Raw genomic sequence first — 5,079 nt, 5'->3', positions numbered from 1 at the left:
GAAGGAGAGGGAGAAGCAGGTTCTCCACTGAGCAGGGATCTTGATGCAGGGCTCATTCTCTGGACTATGGGATCATGACCTGAGCCAAAGACAGATGCTTAACTCACTGAGCCACACAAGTGCCACAATAATCCCGCTAATGTACAATTGGATCCTATTGGCTAGTATCTTACTAGAATTTTGGCACCCATGTTCATCAGGGATATTGGTCTGTACTTCTCCTTTTAAGTGGGGTCTTTGGTTTTGGAATCAAGGTAATGCTGGCTTCATAGAAACAGTTTGGAAATTTTCCTTCTATTTTTATTTTTTGGAAAAGTTTCAGAAGACTAGGTATTAATTCTTCTTTAAATGTTTGGTAAAATTCCCCTAGGAAGCCAACCAGACCTAAACTCTTATTTGTTGGGAGATTTTTGATTACTGATTCAATTTCTTTTCTGGTTATGGGTCTGTTAAGCTTTTCTATTTCTCCCTGTTTCAGTTTTGATAGTTTATATGTCTCTAAGAATGCATCCATTTCTTCCAGATTGCCTAAGGTTGTTGGCATATAACACTCATAATATTCTCTTAATAATTCTATTTTGTCAGTGTTGGTTGTGATCTCTCCTCTTTCATTCATGATTGCATTTATCTGGGTTATTTCTTTTTGACAAGTCTGGGTAAGTATTTATCAATTTTATTCTTTCAAAGAATCAGCTCCTACTTTCACTGATCTGTTCTGTTTTTGTTTTTTTGTTTTTTAATGTCTACGGTCACTGACTTCTGCTCTAGTCTTTACTATTTCTCTTCTTCTGCTGGGATTAGGCTTTATTTGCTGTTCTCTTCCCAGCTCCTTCAGGTGTACATTTAGCTTGTATATTTGAGAACCTTCTTGTTTCTTGAGAAAGGCCTGTATAGCTATATACATCCTTACTAGGACGGCCTTTGCTGCATCCAAAGGTTTTGAAATGTCATGTTTTCATTTTCATTTGAGAAGTCAGTAGAATTTCTCAAAAAGGCAATAGAACTTCTGCATAGTGGTACTTGAAAGACCCAGACATTTAGGGATGGGGGACTGAGGTATATCCTTGTTCTGACAGACTTACAGTCTGAAAAGAAGAGGTACTGTCCCATCCACCACTGCTCAGAATCCAAAACATCTCTGAAAAACCAATTCCTCTCAAATTTAAAAAATTTTATATACTTTTAAGTTAAAATTTTACTTCTAATTTTACTTTTATAAAAAAGTGGCAGAAGTTTTAAAAAAAAAATCACTAATACCAACCATGATTTTTTGAAAATGGCAAAATTAAAATAAATGGATTCCACTGTGGGTTTTAGTCTGTAGGAGTCAGGTCCTGAGAAGAGCTACAAGTATGGATGAAACTCGCACCAGTCAACTACCAGACCAGCACAGATGCCTCACTTGGAGGATTAGGAAAATCATGAATGTGTGTTAATGCCTTTCCACCCTTTCCTGCACCCAGAAAATGCATCCCCAGAGATAACAAGGCATGTCCTCCACTGGAAAGAGGAGAACCTTCTAAAGACTGAGAGAAAGAGGGCTAAGAAAAGCACATCAACCTACCAAATCCCTCTAACGTGCACCCACTTGCCCTGCCAAACTTCTGGGTTTCCGCACTCCACCCTCTACGCCACGTTCTAGCGGGCTATTGCAGTTCCTCATATTACCAGTAGATGGCGAGCATGCCAAGAACATGAACTAGGTTTCAAGTAGGCACAATGACTTCAAAGTGATGGAGAGGAACCAAGTTATGTCCTAAAATGTCCCAGATCTTCACTTCCATACTCTTCTTTTCATATATTGTGAGGAATGAGGCAAGTATAGGAGAATTGCTGCTGTCCAATATGCTTCAGTCTCAGCAGAATTGGCAACCTGGAGATGAGGATGAGGATCAGGAAGAAACATCTAGATTAGCAGAGATTAACAATGGACAGAAATCCAAGAATGGCTGGAGAAATTAGGCAGCTCTCCACAGTAATATATATTTTGCTCCAGTGCCCAGTCAGACTTTCTGGAACCAGTTCTAGCTTCTGACTTCTGTTGCCGCTTTGGCTGCTCCAATCACCAGTAGCTGCACAGCCCGGCCCAAAGTCTTCTATTTGAAGACCTCTCTGCTTCCCCTCCCTTCCTTTATTGGTTACTTTAACAGCTGCACTATGCTGCATTGTGGGGCTACATTTGCTCAGCCAGTCACTCGTAATGGGCATCCGGACTGTTTTTAGTCTTTTCCTGTTACGCATAATTTTGCATTAATAGCTCCACGTACACCTTGGGCAGCTTTCACTGTGGGACTGAGAAGCAATAAAACAAAATGTGGAAGAAGTATTGCAGAAACTTTCATCAAGAAAATACTGGAGCCCCCTCAAACCCTAGCATGCACCCTAGCACAATCTTAGAGCCATTTTTTTATGGATTTATGGACTGACTTTCTGCACCAGTATTGCTCCAACTTGCCAAAGCCCTTCACCTTAATGTTGCTGAGCATGTGGGTATTGCCATGTTCCTTCTCCGATTTTCAAGGGTGAGAGATGCTTCTAGAACTGGAATACTATCCAAAGAACAGGATTCTCTCTCAGGGAAACTCACCATAAAGTACCAAATTCTTCACAAAAGAATAAAAAAAGGAATATATGTCTGAGTCTCCTACCTCTTCTCCAGTGTCTCTTGCATTGTGGTACTGGATCTCTGGTAAGGATGGGGGCCACTGGCAACCTTATCACCTACCCTCCATCCTCATTTCACCACCAGTCACTGCACATTCATCCTGGTTGACACCTTATGTTTACACCTTCACTAGGTGGGAGCCAGCATAAAGCAGACACTCTGACTCTGTGCAGTTTGACTAAGGACCTAATTTTCACCATCGGCTTTCCCTTTTAGTCTCCAGACACAGATACAAAGCTCTGCATAAAAGCAGGTATGGGTTTCCAGCTGCTGGCCGTGACCATCCATTGCTTTGCTGTCTCATCCATTGTAAAACATGGTGTTGTAGCTGGATGTATTGACTTATTTTACCACACATGACATCAGTCTCACAGAAGTCTGACAGAAAGTCTGCCTAAATGAGACAGGAAAGGAGTGTCTGGTACGCATGGGGACAGTGTCATCATCCGGTGCCTAATTGTTCAATGATGCACTAGTTGTTTAACAAGTACACTTCTGCATGATCCATTGTCACATGGTACGAGCAGAAATAAATGGAGCACATCTCTGCCATTCATATGAGGTCACCATCAGGGACTCCTGATGCTACTGAAGATCCTCTCAAGACTAGACCTTCTGAATGATGGACAAGATGTGCCCAAAGGGATTAGATATTAACCCTTCTTTCACTTTTTCATAGAAGACTCACTGCTCGCTGTATCCTTACCTCTTTCCCCAGAATCTCAGGAATAGCCACAGAACCCAAGTGAAAATCAAGCCATGTAAGACGTGGGGGTCCCTTTGCCAATGTCTTGCTAACTGAAGTCCAGAGGGCCCTTTAGGGAAACTCATAGCTTTGTACTGGGATAAGAGGCTGCAGGAGCACATCTCCCTGGCACTGGGCATCAAAACATTACAGACAGGATAGCACCAGAGGAGCAGGTGCTATGAGCACTTACAGAGTAAAGATAATCAGTGTTTCTTCAATCCACATATATTCAAAACTTAAATTACCCACCCAATCAGTGTTTCTTCAATCCACATATATTCAAAACTTAAATTACCCACCCAATCAGGAGCAAAACAAAGTAGTAGGATTTCTTGATTCCAAAAGCAGCATTCATAGGCAGTAGGAGTGACTTTCAGCAAAGAAATAAAATTTATAAGACAGTTTAAAGACTAGAAATATCACCCTAAGGCAATTACATGTATTTTTAACAACTAATTCTCTCTTTCTTTATCTCTCTCTCTCTCTCTCTCTCTTTTTCAGTGTTTTCTGTAATAGAGATTGGGATAAGTCAGAAGAAATACAAGTATTAAATGACACATGGAAGTTAAACCCATCGATTGGTTGGACTTAATTATGAACATACGGGGGAACTAGCCACCCCCAAATTTACTGCCACTTTGATGAATCACCAAATAGTGATGATATGGAGACTTGGCTTTGGTTACAATATTACTATGGGAAAATGAGGAAGAAGTGATCAAAGTAAGAGTATACATTAGTATACTCTTTATTTGTATAAATGTGGAAACAGACATTTTATGGAGCCTTTTAATGACACTGAAAATCTAGATAGTGAGACCAGAAGCCATTTGGAAGGCATGACAGAGCCAATCCAGTCTCAGAGAGCCCAGGGGATGTTTAGAGCTGGAGACATAGACTTGGGTGTCTTCAAGAGACACACAGATGTCACAGCACTTGCAACCCTCTACTAAAGGGGAGCAAGGAACTTTCTTATACTACTGGCCTCAAATGTTATTGACTTTCCTTTGCTAGTATCTGCAGGGAGGCTGAAATCACTGAGGATGGCAGGATGGGGATTTACAGCTTAAACAAAAGTAATTCCCTGTCCAAAGTCATGTCCCTCCAGCTGACAAGACCATCATAGCTCTGGGGCCCCCGGGCTCCAGGCCATGAACCCCTATATCTTAGATCCTGAGTGTAGTTCCCTGCACATATGGATACTCTGAGAGGTGACCTGCTTCTGGAACTGAGACCTGTCCAGTAAGCATCTCTTAGGCTTAAGTCTAAGAACAAATACTAGAAAAAAAAAGTTTCCATTAGGAATAGATGTGACAGAAAATGACATTGTCTGTTGAGGCAGTAAATAGAGGTTGGTAAACCCTGCACTAAATCAGGGATTTTTGCTCTAGAAATATGGGAGTAACATGGTCATTTCTGAGACCTCCTTCAATTCCCCTTTAATCGAAACATGTGTAACTTGTTTAAAATCAGCTCTTTTTGCCCATTTAGCTGAAGTTTTCTGTTTGTTTCATTCCTACTGCATGTCTCCACCACTTCCCCTCTCTTACTTGTTCCTTCTGATACTAAAGCTATTTAAGGATGGTCTCTCTTCCATTGGCCTAAGAGCTTTACTTCTCAGTCTGTACTATCCATCATTGGGCCATTTCAATTCTCTGGCCAGGAT

This window comes from Mustela lutreola, chromosome 6 (assembly GCF_030435805.1).
Source record: "Mustela lutreola isolate mMusLut2 chromosome 6, mMusLut2.pri, whole genome shotgun sequence".
Taxonomy (NCBI): Eukaryota; Metazoa; Chordata; class Mammalia; order Carnivora; family Mustelidae; genus Mustela; species Mustela lutreola.
This window is presented reverse-complemented; position numbering follows the sequence as displayed.